The 23398-nt window shown below is 44.0% G+C and overlaps 1 protein-coding gene and 1 long non-coding RNA gene across 4 annotated transcripts in view; one reads left to right on the top strand and one right to left on the bottom strand.

The window, feature by feature from the left end:
- The window catches only part of HS6ST1 (heparan sulfate 6-O-sulfotransferase 1), a 272141-nt gene that overhangs the window by 231260 nt on the left and 17483 nt on the right, over nt 1–23398 (bottom strand). The window lies entirely within an intron of this gene.
- LOC119567010 lies at nt 5824–15826 on the top strand. Of its 2 annotated transcripts, none has more exons than XR_005226644.1 (3): nt 5824–5872; nt 7107–7174; nt 13611–15826. It is a non-coding gene; the product is annotated as an uncharacterized LOC119567010 (long non-coding RNA). The 2 variants fall into 2 exon arrangements; XR_006283635.1 differs by having other exon boundaries at nt 5836–5872; nt 12085–15826.

Below are 23398 nucleotides of genomic sequence, written 5' to 3'. Positions count from 1 at the left end.
TTAAGACAGGTTTCAGAGCACCAGCCGTGTTAGTCTGTATTCGCAAAAAGAAAAGGAGTACTTGTGGCACCTTAGAGACTAACCAATTTATTTGAGCATAAGCTTTCGTGAGCTACAGTGAGCTGTAGCTCACGAAAGCTTATGCTCAAATAAATTGGTTAGTCTCTAAGGTGCCACAAGTACTCCTTTTCTTCATGGGAATTAAGAATCTATGTTGAGCGATCTTTTTTGCAGGATAGGAGTCTGGGGTCTGTTGAGGGGGAAGTGGGAAAATTTGTTTGCTTCTCTCACCTTGGCACCCTCATGCTGCTCACTACCCTATTCGCATCGCCGCTAAACAGTGGAATTTGAACACCAAATATCATATCTGGTGTATCTATCTATTGGCAAGGAGGTATTCTGCCAGTGTAGAATAATAGTCATGCAGTGGTATTTTTCTGGGAGGGAGACCAAGTCTCAACATGGATCACATTTTCACAGGTGAGGCACTGAACACTGCTATTCATAGCAAAGGAATATTAGACCTTGATTTGTAGTAATACTGCAGTGGAGGATGTAAGCCCTTCAGGCATCAAAGGCACCTGAACCTGCCATGACTTAAGCATATTCTTCACTTTAAGTCGTGGCTTAAAGCTAGGCACATGCAAATATGTTTACAGAATCGGGGCCTTAATTTGTATCTTTATTTATGTATTATATAAAATATCACTGCTCACGAGTTTTCAATCTGAAAAGCTGATTTCCATTAGCTCCATGTTTGAACAAGGCACCCCACAGAAATATTCCAATTGTTTGTACCTGATAAGTTTATCTCAGCCAGCAAGCTAAACGTGTTTGCTGCTCACTCCATGCCAGCATAGGATGTCTTGCCATGTCAATCCACAGGGCCTTTATAGTGGGGAACAGTGTGTCAGTGACTATTTGCTTCAGCAAGGAGTTGGCAATGATGGGAAATGCAGCCAATTTAATTTAATAGAAGGGATTCGCATCATGACACGCAGTTGTCCATTAACAGAACAAACCCCCTCCCCCTTTTCCCATTTGGCAATTGCAGCAAATCTTCCATGAAAATACATTTCCTATAATGTTCTGGTCATGGCTGGCAAGAGCTGCAGCCCATTTCCATAAAGCCACCATGTGGAAAATTGCCTTGGCTGTTAAAATGGACTAATGTGAAGGAATTTTTTAAAAATGTTGAAAGCATCAATCCTTTTTTTTTTTTTAAATCCAGTTTTCAGAATATTGTCAGGTCACCTGCCAGCATTAAGGCAGAATCTCTGAACAGAAGACAGGAAATCAAATGGCTTTAAAGGAAAAAATACAACCTTCACTCAAGCAGAACTTATATAATGTTTACAGAGGAAATGTACTGAGAAGAAAAGACTGGAGAAACCTCATGATTGCAACCCCGTACTCACCAGATTCCAAACCTCTTGCTGGAGCTACTGATGGACAAAGGGTTGGTTCTGGACTCTGGGCTCCCCCAAAAGTTAGACCCCAATTCTGAAAACCAGTGCATCGGCTTTAATGGGGCTACTCGTATGCTTAAAAATAAGTAAATGCATAAGTGTTGGCAGGGTTGAAGCCTGAATTTCTGCTCTATCAGTTTCACCTGGTATAACTAATTCCCATGGATTTCAGTGAAGTTACACTGATTTCATGCCTGTGTCTCTGTGGAAGTTCAGATCCTTAGTGTTTATTTGAACTTATTGAAATTTTCCCACGCACATGCGCGTGCACACACTGGACTATTTCCTTCCCCACTCCCAGCACAGGATGAGATTTCACTGGAATAGGAAGGCACTGCCTAGATTTGGCACACTCCTACCAGGATGGCCTGCTGCTCTATTCAGAATTTCACACGTTCCAGGACTTCTTTGGGGTCAGAGCACCTCTAAAATGCATTCCTCCCTACTCCTGGGGAAGCAATAGAACTCAGGAGATTTGAAGATGAGAGCCAAAAGGATTATCAGATCTGCTGAGATCCACAGCTAGATTTCATAAAAGCTTAAGGGTACGTCTACACTGCAATAAAACTCATGAAGCTGGCCCGTGTCAGCTAACTCAGGCTCACGGGGCAGGGCTGTGGGACTATAAAATTGCAGTGTAGAGGTTTGGTCTCGGGCTGGAGCTTGGGCTGAGAGACCCTGTGAAGTGGAAGGGTCCAAGACCTTGGGCTCCAGCCTGATACCGAACGTCTACACCGCAATTAAACAGCCCCCTTCACCCAATCCCCACAAGGCCAAGTCTGCTAGCAAGGGCCAGCCGCAGGTGTCTGTCTGCATTGTAAACGTACTTACAGAGAGCACGTTCTCTAAGGCCTTGTCACATCACCCTTGATGCTTCAACACTTTTCCAAAAAGAAAGGGCCAAAACACACACACAGCAGCCCAGCACCCACAGCTCACCCACAATTATATGCATGTAATGGTCAAGCTTGGGGGAAGTGGGGGCCCGGTAATCAACCCACTTGGTAACGAGAGATTTGAATTTTTAAAAATTAATTAATACGTTGCCCCTTTATAGCACTTACCCTCCAAAGAGGTTACAAGTCTCTCATCAACAACTCAGTACCAATGTGGACACAAGAACAAATGGATATAAACTGGCCATTGGGAAGTTTAGACTTGAAATTAGATGAAGGTTTCTAACCATCAGAGGAGTGAAGTTTTGGAATAGCCTTCCAAGGGAAGCAGTGGGGGCAAAAGACCTATCTGGCTTTAAGATTAAACTCGATAAGTTTATGGAGGAGATGGTATGATGGGATAACATGATTTTGGCAATTAATTAATCTTTAAATACTCATGGTAAATAGGCCCAATGGCCTGTGATGGGATGTTAGATGGGGTGGGATCTGAGTTACTACAGAGAATTCTTTCCTGGGTATCTGGCTGGTGAATCTTGCCCATATGCTCAAGGGTTAGCTGATCGCCATATTTGGGGTTGGGAAGGAATTTTCCTCCAGGGCAGATTGGAAGAGACCCTGGAGGTTTTTCGCCTTCCTCTGTAGCATGGGGCACGGGTCACTTGCTGGAGGATTCTCTGCTTCTTGAAATCTTTAAACCAAGATTTGAGGACTTCAATAGCTCAGACATAGGTGAGAGGTTTTTCGCAGGAGTGGGTGGGTGAGATTCTGTGGCCTGCGTTGTACAGGAGGTCAGACTAGATGATCATAATGGTCTCTTCTGACCTTAATATCTATAAATCTATGAATCTAACTCTGGAAATCTGGAACAACAGTATTATTGTCCACATTCTACAGACTGGGGAACTGAGGCAGACAGAAATTAAGGCCAACATTTAGGATGTTCCCTTTCCGGATGCTCAAAGGAGACGCACCTCGGGTCTGAAAGCGCTGAGCAGACACTGCTCCCAGTGATCTTGGAGAACTCCGAGTACTTAACATCTCTGCAAACAAGGCCCTAGGTGTCCCAAGCAGAGCAGTCAAAAATGGACATGCCCAAAATGAGGACACTCTTGAAAATACAAGATCACGCACAGACAGATGTGACGGAGCAGAGAATAGAACCTAGGAATCATCAACTCCCAGCTGCCTACTGTAATAATCCCAGATCACATTCCTCTCTCTTCTAACAATAAAAAAAAAAGTGATAAAAAAATATTGAGATTGTCCTTCCTACATTTAAAAACATTTTTGTGGTTCAGTCCTCTTCCACCAGTTATCTCTTGGATGCGGCTGCTGAGCTTAAATCTGTGTCTAAAGAAAAGTATCTGGGAATGCAACAATGAGGTTTCTGTTTTTTTCTTTCTTCCTGCTTGCCCAAGAAAGAAATGAAAAGGTACCTACACTCTATCTACTATGAACATAAAAGCCACTTGTCTCTGTCTCTCTCCAAACTCCACTGACATCTCCTATGGAACAAGAACTCTGCTCCATTAACACTTCAGACAGTCTGTTTTCAATTCCTGAGAGGTAGCAAGGGGAGGGCACGCATGGAGAAGAAGGAAGCAGCTGAGACGGAGTGTCCTGCACACAGTTAGAAGAATCAGTGTGTGTGGTTTTATAAGATAGTGATTTCCTTCTTGGGTAATCTTTTCAATTTTTATCCCTCCTGTGTGAAAGTTTAGCACATTCAGGGTCACTGAGCAGCTAAAATATCATTAAAGAAAAATCTAACCTTTTCCACTCATCTGTGTTTCCTATAGCCGCTCTGTAACCTATCTCCCTGATTTATGGCTCCTGCACTGCCACCGTGATTAAAGAAATAAAGGTTTGTTTTCATTTAGACTTAGGTTGATTAGAATAAAGTTGGAGGAAAGGCAGAAAATAAACTCAACAGATGAAGAGGCTGCTTAAGTGTCCACTAATCATTTCATCAAAATGTGGTGTGCTGTAAACAGGAAGCTGCCTTACAACGAGAGGTCGCCTGTTCTTCTACTCTTAGATTTCACAACAGGAGTGCAGTGCAGTCACACAGCACTGCAAACAAAAGTGGCGAGAGCCAGAGATTTTAATTGGCGGACAAGAGTCACAGCACAAACAATTGCTTCACCTTAGCCACTCTCAGTTTCCTTGCTACCTGAATTTATAAATCGCACGTCTCTAGGGACACAAGTTAATTAAAATCAGGAAATTTCATTGTCTTTAGTCCTGTTCAATGTGACCCCAATGGCTAAAAGCAGGAGTGAGTTCTCCTTGTCTAAGAGACAAACAGCCACCAAGTTTTAAAGAGGCTGTAGAACTCCAAAGAGCAAAGTCATGTTGGCAAAGAACTCCCAGCCTGGAGCTCAACTCAAGAGAAGCGAAGTAGCCCACTGGCCAGTGATTCACCAGCACACCAACAGTGATGGAGGAGGAAAGAATGAAGTCTCACAGAAATGGGGTCCCATTATATTTGGGAAAGGGGGCACCCCACCTGCTCCCCTCACAGAGAAGAGTGGGAATCCCCATCCCCAGAAGTGATCAATATGGATTTATGGAAGTTAGATCCAGGATCTATGCATCTCCCCACAACTATACTGCATATTGTGATTAGTTGCGTTGCAAAGCATGGGAAGCTGGAAGCTAGTTTTCATGAGCTCCGCTCTTCAATTCTCTGCTGTAAATATTCCTCCCCCTCACCTTTTTTTGGCCCTGTGCAGTGCCCTGACCTTTCCTCTAGATAGATTAGCACACTTCTTAGTCAACGTCTGTTCCTTTTGGGGGTAGGACAGCTTAGCAGGCTGTGGGTATTTTTGGCTGGAAAGGGCACCTAGCTGGAAAACATATAATTTTCACCACACTGTAAACAAAGCCTCAGCTACCAACAAATCTATAGATTCTACCATGCTATTTGATGCATAGTTCTGCAAATCGTAGCTTGTGTGTGTGTATATATATGTGTTAAGTAACATTCACAGCCCACACACAGTGCCAGATCCTCACCTGGTGTAAGTCAGCACAGCTGACTTGGAGCTATGCCAATTTACACCTGCCAAGAATTTGGCCCTATGATTTTTTGCCAGTAGTTTTGCATGCATGCACCGTAAGTGAAAGCCAGTTTTCACCAAGCAAACCTGCTTCTCCTCTCTCCAAAAATCAAGCATTCCATAAGAGAAGCTGGAAAACAAAGCATCATCTTGTTAATGAAACTGTTTTTTGGAAAACACTGGGAAAATATGGAGAAGCTTGTTTCATGCTGCTCTAACAGAGAGACACACGGCACTGGAGCAAAAGAGCAGATGGGATAGTGCAGATTACAGTGCATCAGAACCTTTTCAAAGTTTTCGTTACACTTTGAAAATATGTACCGTGCAGAAAAAACTACTAAGCCAAAGGGGTGTTTCCTTTCTTGTTTATATTTTTTTAATCATTCGCAGTCATGCGGTTATAGAAGATAAACCACACTTCCTGAGAGGTTGCAAGCACACGGTAAACTTGCTATATACTTGTGGTTATTTTGTTGTAATAATCGCCTCCTCCAATTTAGTGAATGTGGGTCTGATGCTATCCCTTTGCAATTCCCTAACCAGCTGCTTTGTGCGTGCGGAGCAGATATATTAACTACCTTGAGCGCCAATGAATGTTACTTTCCCTAACTTTGTGCCAATCTCCAACGAAGACCATTCAACCAATGGTTTTGACTTCATAGTTGCAGCTGAACTTAAGGAACAATTTTAAGTCTCCTTAAAACATATTTTAAAATATTAAGAAATACTTTGAGCAATCCAGTGCATGCACGTTTATACACGCAGGCATAGCACTGGAGTTGTGATTAACGCTAGAAAACGTTCTAGACAGACCAAAACAAATAAATAATGATGATTATATGGCACGTTACATTCTATATGCAAACTACAACATCATGAGAACAATGAGGTTAAAGTGAAACATGTAAAAGTTAGGAAATGCAAACATAGCTGTTGCACTTTCCCCATATTACCCCTGCACAGGGGTTGTGTTGAGGAAAAGTGAGATGTGGACAGAGCACTACTGCACTCCATTTGTGCTCTGCTGGTGTACTAGCCTCTAGTCTAGTGGAGGAGAACTGCCCCCAGAATCAGGGAATCACAAGCGGTGTCTTTGTATTTTCCCTTCTCAGCTGCACCCAGCTAACACCAGACACAGCTGAGAGTCTGGCCCATAGAGTAAGCAACTTTTAACTCAAAATAGGGGCTTAGAGATCAAATTTTCAAAGCAACATAAAAAATGCCTGTGAAATGGGCCCATGCCCCTATTTTGGAATATATAATCTGACACCAGCATAGCCGGGCCTGTCCTCATGTCCACAAAGCCAATGCGTACACACATTTTGTGGGCACAGTTTAGAAAGCAGCTTCACCAGTCTGGCCTGTGGAATCCACAACAACTGTAAAGGATTTAGTACAGAATTCTGAATCACGTAATTATGTATTTGGTAATAAACGTACTGCTCTTATAAGTCTTTAATTAGAACAAACGTGAATTACCATGGATTTATTTTTGTAGTGTAACTGTATATCCATACTTATGTATATTTTATAGGTCAGTTGCAACAGAATTGCTCTAATGTGCTTCCTTTTTTCGCACATAACTACAACAGATGCAGTGTTTTGATGGTGTTTACATGAACTTTATCCATTGCTTTAAAATGTTGTGATTAAAAGTTCTTGGAACTTCTTTTCAGTATGCAGACTTCCCTGGTAACAGACACACAGGTTGCTGCCATGCGGGATGAAGGTCTGAGAACATTTGGTATGTGAGATATCAGACACCCATATTTAATGATTCAGTCCTTTCTCCCCCTCCTCTTGCTTTACTTTTCAACTCCATGCATTTCCCTCCTCCCACCCCTTGCCACCCCACTGGCAAAACTCCCTTACTGCAACTCTAATCTTATTTTAAAAGGACACATTCAGAAATATTAACATTCTATACACGACTCCCATAAATAACCAGAGGCAATTTCTCAGCATCTTTCCTCAAAGCAGGGCTTGAATACTACATTTACCAGGAGCAAGTAGAAAGCTTTCTTCAGTGAGCGTAAGAACTCAAGCCATGAGTTTCTGCAGAAGTGAAACTTTAATTTACAAACAAAGTTTCAGTTTCTAGCCCTTATAATTCCCAGAGTAACTGTCTAAATGTGAACCCAATGCAAATCAATGCAGTGTTGCCTTTCTGAGTCTGCAGCTCCTCCAATGACCTTGCCGCTGCTTGCAGATTTCCTAAAAAGATACAGAATGAAATTAACAAGATTCTGGCCAGTTTTAATCCCTACTGTTCAGAGCCAAGTTACTAGGAGCTTCTCTACATGAGGAAATTGACCAGCATAACTACTGCAGACTAAGGCTTTGTCTATACTACGCAGCTTTTAGTGACACGGCTGTGCTGCTATAGCCATGCTGCTAAAAGGTGCGCAGTATAGGCTGCTGTTTGTCGGCAGGAGAGCGTGTCTGCCGACAAAGTGCTGTTCACACCAGTGCTTTTCGTCAGTAAAACTGTGTCGTTCGGGAGGGGCGGGGGGAAGAGTTTAACACCCCTGAATGACAAAAGCGTTGCTGACGAAATTCCAGTGTAGACAAAGCCTAAGCTAGACTTGGTAAGCTAATCAATTGACAAATCAAATAATGTCAACTGACCACTCAAATGACAGCCTATTATTTGACCATGGTCAAACGTGAAATATTCCAGCAAGAATGTCCTAATGTAAGCAGCAGCCTACCATTTTGATTGCATCATGGTGCTATTCTTTCATTTTTTAGAACGTAAGAAAAATGCAAAAATCACAAGTTAATTAACTTATTTTTTTTAATTAGGCATAAGTATCTCAGACTAAACCTACTGAAATCATAAAGACTTACTCTTTGTTTCTCTTTACTTTTCTAATAAGTTACTGCTTTGAACTATTGGACCACTTTTGACAATATTTAACCGGTCAATTGACTAATTATTTTTGAACTGGTGAAATGCCCAATCCTACACAAAACTATTCCATGATAGCTATTCTAGAATAGCTCCCCTTATTGATACTATTCCAAGAAGAGTGACTTTATTACAGAATAATTACTCCACTCACAAAGCAGACTAGTTATTCCAGAATAAAATCACTGTTATTCCAGAATAGAGTGTCCACGTGATGGAGTTATTACAGAATAGCTAAATTATTACTGGAATAGCTATGCCAATCAACCTCTCCTCACCCCTAATCATGTAGACAATGCCTAAGAACTACTGATTCATGCAGCTGCTTTGAGGAAACTATGAGTAGGAGCACAGGTAAGCATTGCACTTGGGCACAAAAAAGATAAACCAAAAAACAGAGGCTTGGGAAAGAGCACAAGATTGTCCCCACCTCCACCACAGAAGCCAGGGGGTGCAGAAGTAAAAGGTATGGCTAGAAAGACTCCCTCTTCAAGAGACTGAGGGATAAATGTGAGCAGATTCCTACTAACACAGAGGCCTATAGGTAGGATATCGTGCTCAAGTAGGGATCAGGCATGAGCTGCCTGTCAGAGCAGGGAGCATGGTACTAGGTTTCTAGCACTGCTCCTTCACCTTAATAACCTTTTGTATTAACCATTTGTGATGGGTTCAGTCACAAAGAACCCCTTGGGACTTTCACCTGATGTGCTTGAATTACCTCTGAGCCCGTTTTCCCTGCCAGCTTGGGACTCCAGAACCCTGCCTTGTTGAGCCAGACACGCTAGCCTGCTGTAACACAGACCCAGGTCTGGTCCACGCCCCCAAAGCTGCAGACTTTAACCAAAAACTGCTCAGCAGGTCACCTATCTCCAGCACCCAGACACCTAGCTCCCAATGGGATCCAGACCCCAAATAAATCCATTTTACTCTGTTTATGAGTTTACCCTGTGTAAGCTTTATATTGTCCACCATCTATAACACTGATAGAGAGATATGCACAGCTGTTTGCTCCCCCAGATATTAATCACTTACTCTGGGTTAATAAAATCACTTTTGTTTATTAATTAACTATAACTATAAAAAATAGGATTTAAGTGGTTTCAAGTAATAAAAGACAGAACAAAGTAAGTCACCAAGCAAAACAAAGCAAAAACAAGCAAGTCTAAGCCAAATACATTAAGAAACTGATACAGGTAATAGCTCACCCTCAGAGATGCTCCAAAATACATGCCAGCAACCACACACCACATAACAAAAACACTAACCCAGGAACCTATCTTTGAAACAAAGCCCGATGCCAACTCTGTCCACATATTTATTCAAGTGACACCATCATAGGACCTAATCACATCAGCCACGTCATCAGGGGCTCGTTCACCTGCACATCTACCAATGTGATATATGCCACCATGTGCCAGCAATGCCCCTCTGCCATGTACATTGGCCAAACTGGACAGTCTCTATGCAAAAGAAGAAATGGACACAAATCTGACATCAGGAATCATAACATTCAAAAACCGGTAGGAGAACACTTCAACCTCTCTGGCCACTCAGTAACAGATTTAACGGTGGCAATTTTGCAATAGAAAAGCTTCAAAAACAGACTCCAATGAGAAACTGCTGAGCTTGAATTAATATGCAAACTAGATACCATTAACTTGGGTTTGAATAGAGACTGGGAGTGGCTGGGTCATTACACATATTGAATCTATTTCCCCGTGTTAAGTATCCTCACACCTTCTTGTCAACTGTCTAAATGAGCCAACTACAAAAGTTTTTTTTTCCCTCCTGCTGATAATAGCTCATCTTAATTAATTAGCCTGTTACTCCACTTTTTCATGTTCTCTGTATACATATATCTATATATCTTCTTACTATATGTTCCATTCTATGCATCCAATGAAGTAGGCTGTAGCCCACGAAAGCTTATGCTCAAATAAATGTGTTAGTCTCTAAGGTGCCACAAGTACTCCTTGTTCTTTTCACAGACTAGACTTCTTCCTAGTCGGGGCCCAATCCTTTCCCCTGGTACAGTCCTTGTTAGTTTCAGCTCAGGTGGTAACTAGGGGTTCTCTCATGACTGGCAGCCCCCTTTGTTCTGTTCCACCCCCTTTTATAGCTTTGGCACAAGGCGGGAATCTTTTGTGTCTCCGAGTCCTCACCCCTCCTTCTAAATGGAAAAGGACCAGGTTTAAGATGGATTCCAGTATCAGGTGACATGGTCACATATCCTGCGAGTCCCCGGGCTCCATTCTTCCAGGGCTGGCCCACATGCACCCAGGAAGGTTTGCAAGTAAACAGAGCCATTTACATCCTAGTGAATGGGAGCCATCAAGCTTCCAAACCACCATTAATGGCCCACAATTTGCATAATTACAATAGGACCTCAGAGTTATACTTCATATTTCTAGCATCAGATACAAGAATGATATATACATACAAATAGGAGGAATATATTCAGTAGATTATAAGCTTTGTAAATGATACCTTACAAAAGACCTTTTGCATAAAGCATATTCCAGTCACATCATATTCACACTTATAAGCATATTTCCATAAAACATATGGAGTGCAACATTACACCATTGACTAATACATTCAGCCTAGCAGGCATCCAGTAGAGCATTCAATGCCAGCTACAGAGAGTTTTGTTTGGGGTAGGAAGGTTATTTGTCAGCTAACCCTACTGCTCCTGATTCTTCTGCCTCTGGGGGTCAGTTTCTCTCCTATTTTGGATGGGAAATTGATAAGTGAAAGAGGCGAAGAAATCAGAAATAGCAACAACCTCACACTGCAAGTTCTCATGGGGAAGAAAAGAAAATGAAAGCAAAGAAGAAAAAAGTTCACCAATGTATGCAGCTTTTTCGGTTACTAAGCAGAGAGGTGCCATCAACTCCCAGTGACTTCAATGGAACAAGATAGGCCCTATTATCAACAACAGTTCTGTTAACAACAAACAAAAACAAACCAAAGATTACCACTGTTTTTTTAATGGGCTTTGGATCAGGTCTCTAGTTTCCAATATCTCATGATAGAGTATGTTTTTCCACCCATTACATAGTTTGCATATCTCCACTCATTTGGATACTGAACGAAAATTCTAACCTTTTGAATATGAACCAAGGGTGATACAATAATTTTGTTCCAGCTCCAACAAATGGATTTAATTTAAAAGAAGAAGACATGGCTGCAGGCACCAAAAGCTGCTGCTGCTTCTGTTAGCTTGGACTGTGTCCTCCCACCCCCTTCCATTACAGGACTGTCATCTTTCTGCCAGCAAGGAGCAAACTGATCATAAAATAATGCTGGGGAGGAGGGGAAGGAAGGAGCAGCTGCTGTTCCATTTAAATACAAGACATACAGCAGGAGTCATAAAAAGAAAAATAGGTATATCATCTGTGTTTATATGTGTTATATATATATAAAAAACACCTGTAATGTACACTCAGAAATAAAAACAAATTTAGTGCACTTTTACTATGTACTTGCACTGATAACTGAATATCAAATAACTTTGCTGGACACAGTGACCAAAAATGATAAATAAACGAGTGGCAGCTGTTTGACTCTGTTTCGAGATGGGCAGTCAAGCTCCTTATTGCCTTTTAAACTACATGCGCAGAAAGGGAATGAAACAGGACTAAATGCCATGAAATTTAAATAGGGCAAAGAAGGTTAGCATGATTAAATGTCTGAGAAAGATGAACTCCACTTACACTGGGCTTGATTTTCCTCACTTACAGAGATGTTACTCCATTCGCTTCAATAGACCCATGCCTCATTTGTGCTGCTGTACGCTAGATGAGAATCAGACCCATCAACCTATCATCAAGTAAAACCAGGATGGCCTGAGGAAATCAAACCAGGCACCAGATTGAAGCCAAATGCCACCTGATCTACACAGATGTGCCATGCAGTATGTCATTACAGCACTGACAAGAGAGTTTGCACATTGAGTATAAATGTGCCAGTGCTGACTGAGGACAATTATTTTTGAATACGAAGTACTGGCGATTGTTTGCAAACAGACATTACAAGTCTACAGAAAGGCAGGAGGTAACATTAACGGTTTGTTCCAGTTCTGGAGTGTCCTAGCACATCAGCTTTGCCTTGAACTTCTCTGGGTCCCAGGTATACATTCTTGTCTGTCAGGGACTTGCCCTGCGCTTGTAAAGTGCCCAGTACAATGGGAACCTGATCTCAGCTGAAGGCTCTACAAGCTACCATAATAGAGGAACAAGGAACATAGTGGTCATCAGGTCCTCTTTGCAATGGACTAGAAAGCCAGAGAACTTAGCATTCTTGGCTGTCGCAAACAGACCCATTGACAACTTACCCCAAGGTTTGTAGACCTGATGTAACTTCTCCATTCACCTCCCACTCCTGTGGGAGCGCCTTTTGACTCAGGCTGTCTGTTTGAGGATTGAGCATGCCAGCCAGGGGAGTCCCGAGGGATAGTAAGTAGTCTTCTGGCCAGTCCATCATCATCATGGCTTCTCATGCTAGCTTCTTGCTCCTGGCATCATCCTGTTTGTGTGTTTATGACACCACTGTATTGCCTGAATGACCCAACACTGCTTGAGGACCATGACACCTTCCACCGCTTGCACACTTGGATGTGCAAGTCCACCAGGGAATCAGCCTAGGAGACCAAACGAGCTCCCAACCACCATAGACTTGCAGAGGAGGGAGTGCTGGACTGTAAGAGTAAGCATGATCTCAGACCTCAGACCCGTATGCCTCTTTTGTGTCTTCTCTGGCTAAAGGTAGTACTTTCCCTCCGTTTTCTAGAACTCTCTAGCTCATTCATGAGATGGAAGAGGCACTCTCCCTTTCAAAGAGTAATGAGGGAATGCTAAAGCCATAGCAAAACAGGGGGCTTTCAGACCTTTACCCCCAACAGTGCCTTGCTTCAGGTTTTGGCCTGGATGGATGCTTCCCATGTTGGCCAGTCTATCTACCTGGGCCCTAGCCAGATGTGGTGAAGCCAACTGGTGAACTAGAGCATGGGTCACCTCCCATCTAGACTCCTTAAACATGCATTTGAGAAGGTCCACCAAGGGCACTATAGCTTGGAGAAAAGCAGGGATACTTGATCTCCTTACCTGCCTTCAGTGTAGGTGTCTAAGGGTTTGCTTTGAGGGACCCCTCTCCCTCTCAGGTCCCATGGGATTAGCTAAGCAGGAGGGGACAGTCACAGAATGAATCAGGCCTGATCTTTTGTGACATATGCTCCTCTCTAACCCCACTTCCTTTGCTGTCACCACAGGTGTGCTTCAACAGAGCTTCTGTCACAGTATGAGGTAACAAACAACAAGAGCGAGAGAAATGACTGCAGGCAGAAGGGCAATGCTGACTGACAAAATCCTAGAAACCAGGCAAGGAGGGGAGAAACCTTTAACAAGGCAACAGGGAGCAGAGGCCCAGATTCCAGACGGATGAGCTCCCCACAGAAAGGAGAATGTGGTGCATTCATGCACAAGTGGAGTGACACCTGTGTGGGGAATATACATCGGACCTTTGCTTATCCCAGGGGACATCCTGGCACAGTAGGCTTCATACGTAGGGCTTGTATGCAGTGTAGAAAGAGGGCTGCTGGTTGAAATTAGGCGCCAAATTTGGGTTTACTAAAATCTAACACCAATAGAAATAAAAAAGTCTTTATATTCTGGTAGCAGTCAGCACTGAGCCCCCGAATCTACCAGGCCCATGCCAATCTCAGCTGAGGTTTCTTTGAAGCAGTTTATCCCATCAAGCTTTCAAAAGAGCAGATGATACAAGGAGTCACTAAACAGAAGAATGTGTCCTCTAACCCTGCGTGGACAGCTGCTCTATGTAGACAATTGCCCATTTGAATTGTTCGTAGGCAGCAGAACACAGACCACATTTAAACCCATCTCAGTCATTACACACGCGCACGCACACACACTTTTTAACAATACTGCTGTATCCGCTTAGTTTCGGTCAATTATGAGATACCCTCTCACATTATGCCATAAGCAAATCCCTATGGAAAAGGTGGCATGCTACATCCTGAAATAGACTCTGATGGTGTCTATAAACTGCTGTTCATTTCATTTCCACCCACTCGCCCCCATCTCACACACACTCTATTTTCCCAAAATGTCAGTTTGCACAGGAGAGCAACTATGTTCACATTTGACAATCCAACAGATCTGCTGTCTGTGTTTGACCGAACCTTCAGAAACCTTTTGGAGCATTCTACCAGCATAATTAAATGCTGCCATTACAGATACTTTGGACAACACATTTATAACAATACATTTCATGCCTCATCTGCCACAAAAGTTTAGAAATTCAAGTCAGCATTCTCCGGTAATTATTAATACACTTTTTTAAATGGGATACAGCCCTTTTTTGCATAATTCTATTGCTTAAATCAAGCATCTAGCTATTTGAATCACAAACATGACTCCAGCTTACATGTTTTGAAGCAAAAACCCCACAAACTTTTGCTCCTCCCCAATTTCCATAAAAAGAAAACAAAAATCTCTTATTTATGAAAGTGTCATCACTACCTGCTTGTCATGTACCTGCCTCATTTGCTATTCAAAAGTGACGCTGACCCTTAAAACCCTGGAGAGTACCTTTGCTGCTTCTTGCTAGCAATTACATAGTTAATTGTCTACCACAAGGGCCTTGGGGGCTAGATTCTGCATGACGTTGAGCCGCCCCTCTCCATACTAAGTGATGGGAGCTCAGTCCCTTGTAAGGTCTTTCCCAGCTGCCTCTCAGAACAGAAAGATTCTAGCTCTGCTGCAACCAAGAGGGTTTTGCTCAAAATGATGTTCACAATTCAGATTTTTATTTTCCCCAAACTTTTGGCACGTGAACAGCATCCATCAGAGTTTCACAAATACCAAACTTCTGGCACCTCTTTGTTTAAATAAATAGCGTGAAAGTTGGACACAGACCAGCAAAATCCAGGAAACAACATGTCTGAGGTTGCATCACAAAAATGTAATTGAAAAACACTGCAACCTTATTGGAAACATGCAACACTAATCCACAGCAAGTCCAAGGACAATGGAGACTCTCAACCAAGGCACTGAGCTACGTGCCGCACGGCTGGTGCCCTCTCAGTGGTTCTTTATTATTAGGATGCAACCTGATGCATGACATAAACCTGACATACTCACACAAGGTCAGACAAATATTGCACAGGAACATCCATCCTTTACCAATGGAGCCAGCTGTTCCATATTGTGGGTTGCCATGAACAACCCAACCCTCTTTTCCATTGCGGAGATGGGAGTGCTTCTAGCCACCCGGAATCAGATCAATGTTACAATAGCCATGTTCAGTTTGACATCTGATCTCTTGAACAGCTGGCTGAGAGAGAGACAGTGAACTTCCTTGGCTCTGAGCAGTTCTCTCTTCACAGCTCTTGAAGTGGTAGGACTAGAAAATGAAATCCTATAGTTGGCCTCTCCTGAGAGCACATGCTGCAACTGTTATCCATGCTTGGATTACATCAATAAAACACTGAAACTAAACCAAACCTTCCTCCTATGTGGCTGAGAATCCTATGATAGGTTCACTTAGCGTCCGTGGCTTTAAGCCAAGTAAACCAATTCTCTCTCTCTCAGGTTGAGAGTCAGGCAAAGTTTACAAGATTGCATCTATGTTAGCAATTCTTCTTATTATTATTGGTATGAAGAACTGGGGAGGGGAAAAGGGAAAAGTTCTCTGCCCTAGGAGAAAGGAAACCAAGTTGATGAATATTGGTTTAGGCTCCATACAAAGTTTGCACCTGCTCTTACTCTGTTGCTCTGACAGCACATCTCCTGCCACGGATGTAGAGTTCTGGTTTTAACTTGAAAGATTCCCAGAGCCTCTGAACTCTTCCCCACTAGGAATAGGAAGATGGTAGCCAGATGACCCAGAAATACAAGAATTTCACAGGTTTCAAGGGCTGCTTTAGCTGCCTGGACTGGTTTACAAAAACAACTGTCTTTGTAAACTCTCTTCAGAGATGCTACTAGCCCTGCTATGCTGCTTCTGGGAGCGGACAGGAAGGCCAGGTAACACACAGCTGTCCCCCTACTAACTGTGTCCTGAATTTTCACTTTGAAAGTCAGGTCACACTACTGCCACTCTGTCTGACTGAGACACCAATTATAAGTGACAAGAAGCTGAACAGCAGCATTTTACATCTCTTCTGTTATAGAGCCAGAGGGATTTGATTAGTGGAAGCCAGAATTGCAGATCATTATTTTCCCACACTGCTATCTAAAACAGGAAGCATCACAATGGAGATTATGCATCCTGTACATGTCCTCCCACCACCTCCACTGCTTTACCCATAAAAGGCAAGAGAGTATGTTGGACACAGATACCGTGGCTGGCTGAACAAATCAGAACTCAGTCAAGGGATCTGTATTACATCACAAAGCAGCACGCCATCAGGTGGCTCATTCTCCAGGTCTATTCAACCTTTGGGCACTCTGCTGAGAATTTAAAAAGAAAAAAAAAAAAGAAAAAAAAATAGGGATGCCAGAAGTGCCATATTGGATGGTTACACTTGTGGAGTGGACATCCGTCCTCCGAGAACGGGACTGATATTACCCACCAGATGGTTAACAGCTTTCAGTCACTACTAACTTGGTCTGCATTGATCCAGTAACCTGGGGGTAAAAGGCTCCATATCCACTGAGGCACCAGTCCTGGATTTGTGTAGCACTCATCTTCAGCTACCCTAGCTTCTCCACCGCCTACCTATGTGTAGCACTCATGTTCAACTACCACTCCTTTGTTCCCACCCCGCTCCATTGAGTCTCACCAGCCCCATGCTGAGAAGAATTAGAGAACAAACTTTTCAAAACTTGCCCATAACTTCCACACACACCCCTCCAGGCTCAGAGGTGTGATTTAAAAGGATGGCTTCGAAGCAAGTGAGCTTTTATGGCATTCAAGTGGAGCCAAAACAACTAAGCCTTTGTTTTGACTTGCATCATCCGCCAGGGTGTAAAATACTGTACTTCCTTGCACTGTAGTTTCAGCTTTTGCTGTTAGTCACACATTTAAGACGGTTATAAATGGGAAGGGGTGGGGGAAGGCCAATAACCAGAGTTAACTAGCGTAACCAGCTCCTGTTCTGAACTGACTTCTTTTAAACACTTGCTGAAATGCAGAGCATCTCCTTGAGCAGCAAGTCTGTATCTTTATCTGCAGAAATCCACCGGGATTTGAACTTGGAGACACTGCTGAAACCCAGCAGCTGGGTTTGTTTCAAAGTAGGGTTGTTTGCGCTCCAACGCATGGGAGATTAATGCTCTGTCCTTCCCCCTCCCACCCATATCACCTGCTCAGTGGCATCACAGAGACCATATCACTTAGAGAAGTTTCCCTTTCCTCTAGGAATTGAAGAGGTGTTTGTTTATACAAACGCTTCTCTGCAGAATCTATGCAACAGATCCTGATGCTCATGAAGATTTAACAGAAGATATCTTTGGAATCCCTTAGTTGTTATGAAACATGTAACTTTTATGTGAGGGTACTTGTGCTTTAAAGGGACCACATAAAGTCAATTTCAAAATAATCCAGGTGCTATTACTAACAATGGTATGGAAATCTGTTTGGATGTAATGCATCAAACAGTGTCCTTAAACAGTTTAAATATTAGCACAAAACACCTACAGGACCCTCATGAAAATGAGGCAATGCTTATGAGGCTAGCCCAGTGAGCAACATTTTAAATACAGCGAAAAGGTCAAATGTCCTCAGATACTTGAATAGCTCAGTACCTGAGTAGCTCCACTGATTTCCACAGAAAAGAGGCTCTCTCTGGTCCTGTTACTGTCAGCACTGGGTAGGCAATAGTCCACCAAATCCCAAAATCAATACGCACAGCCCAGTAGCCCCTTTTCTCCCTGCTTCCATCAGCACTCACTTGCAGATTTAGGACTACCCAGACACTCAGCCAAAAGAGAGACCTCTCACGACAATCCCTAATAGTCTACAGAGCCAGGAAACACCCAAGGAGGGTGAGGAGATCCAAGCTGCCTGAAATGTTTGGAGGAGCAAGCGTCTCACTTACAACTCCGTAATGTTTAAGGATTCCATCCTTCAAAGTCTATAAAGGTTTCTATTGAAGCGTTACACTGACAACAGACACTCTTTCTTCACAGCCAACTACTATCCAAAACACAGCATTCTGCAGTAGAAGGGAGGAACTATTCATCATTCAGAAAGGTGCTAGAGTTTTATAAATTACAGCTGTATTCTTTTCTATTGTGATTTATGATGTCATTACTGCCCAACTACACCTCAAGTGTCAACCCCTCCTGTACCAGCAGCAAGAGGACAATAAGGAGAATGACTCCTATCAGGAAACACTCATACTGGAAAGCCAGGGTGGGGGGAGTGTGGGGAGATCATTTCCAAATAGAAATGGTGTCACAGTGGACAGCAGCTTGCAGCAAGGGATTTACTTCCACATTTGTTAGAGAATACTTGGAAAACTGATTTGGGAAAAGTATTTATAGTATCAGATTGATTCTTCTCCCAGTCCCCTCACTATGGGGCCCATTCAACGCTCACCGACATGACAGAGCCAGAGGCAATACAGGACACCTTGTTGCTCCCTCAGGTACTGCCCTGCCCTCCCCCTTACCACCCAAATTAGTTTGGGGATGAAGCATAATCTAGCAGATGGGGCACTGGACTAGGAGCCAAGCAAACCTGATTTCTAATCACACATCGCCCCCTCTGTGACCTCATGCAAATTGTTGAACCTCTGCCTTGGTTTCCTTATCTATAAAAAGAATACTCACTATCCTACATCAACAGAACAGGAGTACCTGTGACTCCTTAGAGACTAACAAATTTATCTGAGCATAAGCTTTCGTGAGCTACAGGTCACTTCATGGGAGAATGACTCCTATCAGGAAACACTCACACTGGAAAGCCGGGGCAGGGGGAGTGTGGGGAGATCATTTCCCAAACGAAATGGTGTCACAGTGGACAGCAGCTTGCAGCAAGGGATTTAATTCCACATTTGTTTGAGGATACTTGGAAAACTGATTTGGGAAAAGTATTTATAGTATCAGATTGATTCTTCTCCCAGTCCCCTCACTATGGGGCCCATTCAACGCTCACCCACATGACAGAGCCAGAGGCAATACTGGACAGCTTGTTGCTCCCTAAGGTACAGTCCTGCCCTCCCCTTACCACCCAAATTAGTTTGGGGATAAAGCATAATCTAGCAGATGGAGCACTGGACTGGGAGCTGTAGCTCACAAAAGCTTATGCTCAAATAAATTGGTTAGTCTCTAAGGTACCACAAGTACTCCTTTTCTGTTTGTGAATACAGACTAACATGGCTGCTACTCTGAAACCTATCCTACATCACAGTGGCATGAGGATTATTATATGAAAAATATATGGCAGACTGTATACACACGTGACATACAGCGCACACACATGTGCACTGAGTATCTGCTTTGAAATCTGTGGCTCACACACTGTCAATAGAGTCAGAAAAGTTTTGTCCCGACTGTGCAGGCAACACATCTGCAGGAGCTCTGAGACAATACATCTTACAGATGATGCAATCAAAGAGAATTCTACTCATATTATTTAAGGTTAGAATGCAAGAAGCCCTCAGGTGGGATGCACACAAGAGGCTTTGCACAGCTGATGCACAGGCCTGTCACATCTGTACTGCCTGCACTCTTGGGGTGCATGACACCTTCCCTTGGTGCACTGAAAAGGGGGGGGGGGGAAATGAAGCAGGGCTGTAGCTCTGCTCCTCTCCACACCTTCCCGCCACAAAAGAGAAGGGCTGTGCCATTCAAAGTCCATGCTGCCTGGTACATAGGAGACTGAGGCTCCTCCTGCTCCCTCTCTTTGGGGTGTGCTGTGCCCCCGAGGCCCGAAGCAGCCCCTGCACTCCACAGAACGGCAGTTCAGACAGCTTATAAAATTTGCACTAAACAAGCACCCACTCACATATTACCTGGCATTGTTTTAGGAACACAAGAGCTGGCTGTGCAAATAACCTGAACCCTGCCTCACCACACTCAAATACAGCACCCTAGGAACCTGCATGAGCAAGTCAGAACAGACTACTGGTTAACAGGATTTTGTGTTCACCTCTCTCATGTAGCCAATGAGGGCAGCAATCGAACTTCTGCAACCCCAGAAATCCATAGATATTCTACGCACCTGCTGGTTGGGCTCTATAGGTGGTCATGGGATAGAAACAGGGAGAGGTGCACTGAACCATGTACTCTTGGTCAGAGAGAGAGGTGGAATATTTATGCTGAGCTGTGAGACCTGCCAGGCATAGACAGGGTTGCTTTACACACCAGACCTCAGAGACTCATGCAGGACAGCTGCTCTTCATCCCCAGAGGCCCTTATCCTGCCAGCAGCTGCCATTTAACATCCAGCTATTTAGCACATGTTTGACAGTCCCTCTGACTCCAGGTCAGTGGCATGGGTAGGAACTGGGCTTCCATGGACAAAGTCCAGAGGGTCAGCACTCTATGAGAGAGCTGTCCAGAAGGGAGCTGTAGAAGCTGACCCTGCCACAATACTCAAAGCCAGCATCATCAGGACGGGTCTGTGCTGAAAATTTTCATCAGCTTAACTACACTGACCTCATCCCCAGTGCAGACGGCACTAGGCTGCCAGAAGAATTCTTCAGTCGACTTAGCTACCTCTTCTCAGGGATATATATTAACTACAGCAAGGGCAGTGTCTACGCTATTACAGTGTTGCAACTGTGCCGCTGTAGCATTTCAAGTGTAGATATAGGGCATGTCTTCACTAGCAACGTTAAAGCATTTGTGGTTTACACCTTCGGCTCATTCTGCGTAAACTCAGATTCAGAAGTATGTTGTTCGCATGTTAGCTAACACATTTTAGAAGTCAAATGCAGATAAGACACCCTGCCTTTGACACATGTTAAGCTGGTCAAGTTAAAGTCTAAACAATAAACTACCTAGTCCATACTAAAGACTTTTCAAACATGTTAGTTCCAATGTGTTATTCTGTAACACAGGGGTGGGCAAAGTATGGACCGTGAGCTCCATCCGGCCCTTGAGCTCCTGCTGGGGAGTGGAGCCTGGGGCTTGCTGCCCCCTCCCGCGCTCCGGTCGGGGAGCAGGATCGACGGCTGCTCCACACAGCTCCTGGAAGCAGCAGCATGTCCCCGCTCTGGCTCTTACGTTTAGGAGCAGCCAGGGGGCTCCGCACGCTGCCCCCGCCCCAAGTGCCGCCCTCACAGCTCCCATTGGCTAGGAACCGTGGGCAATGGGAGCTGTAGGGGCAGCACCTGTGGACAGGGCAGCACGGAGAGCCACCAGGCCGTGCCTCCACATAGGACCTGGAGGGGGGACATGCTGCTGCTTCCAGGAGCTGCTTGAGGTAAGCGCCGCCCGCAGCCAGCACCCCTGAGCCCCAACCCCCTGCCCCAGCCCTCATTCCACTCCCACCCTCCAAATCCCTCAATCCCAGCCCAGAGCACGCTCCCGCACCCTGAACTCCTCATTATTGGCCCCACCCCAGAGCCTGCACCCCAAGCCAGAGCCCTCACCCCCCCCGCCATGCCCCAACCACCCTGACCCAGCCCTCCAAACCCCTAGGTCCCAGCCTGGAGCACCCTCCTACACCCCAAATCCCTCAATCCCAGAGCCCGCATCTCCAGCTAGAGCCCTCAAACCACCGCCATCCCACACCCCAACCCTCTGCCCCTGCCTGGAGCCCCCTACTGCACCCTGAACTCCTAATTTCTAGCCCCACCCCAGAGCCCACACCCCCAGACAGAGTCCTCACCCCCACCCCAATTTTGTGAGCATTCATGGCCCGCCATACAATTTCCATACCCAGATGTGGCCCTTGGCCCAAAAAGTTTGCCCACCCCTTCTGTAATACCAACCTTTAAATAGTAAATAGGCAAGGCCTCAAAGGCAAATCCTGAGCTACAGAACTCCCAAGGAAAGGAAACTGTGAAAAGCTCAAGTCTTGCTATGTTCAGGATAAGAAACTCAGGCCATGTCTACATTAGGAAAAAAGGTGTAGACTAACATGTTAAAATACATGTGAGCAGGTGTCAAAAGCCTAGTTTATGGTTTTAACACGGGTTAACGGGTCAAGGGAGCTAACTTTTATCTCAACTGGTTAACGTGTTAAAGCCATAACTTGCCTTATGAACAGGATTACAACATGTATTAGCTAACACATTCAAAATACTTCTTTTTCCCCTAAGAAGATGACAGAAACTTACACTTATGCAAACCTTCATTATTAGCTTAAGTGATTGTTAAGGAGATAGGTAGAGAAGCAGGCTCCCTGGGAAGTTGGTACTCACATTCTCTTTCAGCAACTTGGCAAAAAGCTAACGATAGTGTTTACAACCCAATCCGAGATGCATGTACGTGCGCACATATGCGCTGTCCTCCAAACGACACACGGATCAAATCACTCCTTTCCTGTCCCCATTTTCAAAAGCTCCACTTATAACAATCAGCAGTTAAGCTCTGTCCCGGCTTCATATCAAAATTCCTCCTGCCTTTCCCTTTATGATGAAGGCCACACCACATGTTATGACACAGGATCACAAGCTAGGTTTAGCCCATGACTAGAAATCCATTGTAGATTTTGTTTTTAAAAGCCCAACAGTTATTAGTTTGACTGTCTCAGGTGAAGAGCTACCTACCACACACAAAACTCCATCCCCACAGCCAGCACCAAGTGGATTACAACACATGGTTTTATTTTTTTTAAAATCACGAGTCTCACCATGTTTGGTGGGCTTCTTAAAACCCCAGCTCCTGGGTTGGGTGATTACATGAGAAAAATCAGCTTTCATTTAAAAGGGGAAAAAAGATTCTAGCCCTCAGGATAACGGAGCAAATCTTGAAAACAGGCACCCCAAAAGCTTAAAACACAGATGCCAACTAAATAGATCTGGGGTTGTTTTTATTTTTTAACTGCCACGGGTTCTGACCTCATGACTTTTGATCACTTTGGGTTGACAATACTGGGATAAGGTGACCCCTTCCAAGACCAACCCAACACGGAGTCAGGG

Source organism: Chelonia mydas, chromosome 9 (assembly GCF_015237465.2).
Source record: "Chelonia mydas isolate rCheMyd1 chromosome 9, rCheMyd1.pri.v2, whole genome shotgun sequence".
NCBI classification, from domain to species: domain Eukaryota; kingdom Metazoa; phylum Chordata; order Testudines; family Cheloniidae; genus Chelonia; species Chelonia mydas.
Note: the sequence above shows the minus strand (reverse complement) of the source record. Positions and strands in the feature narration are given on the sequence as shown.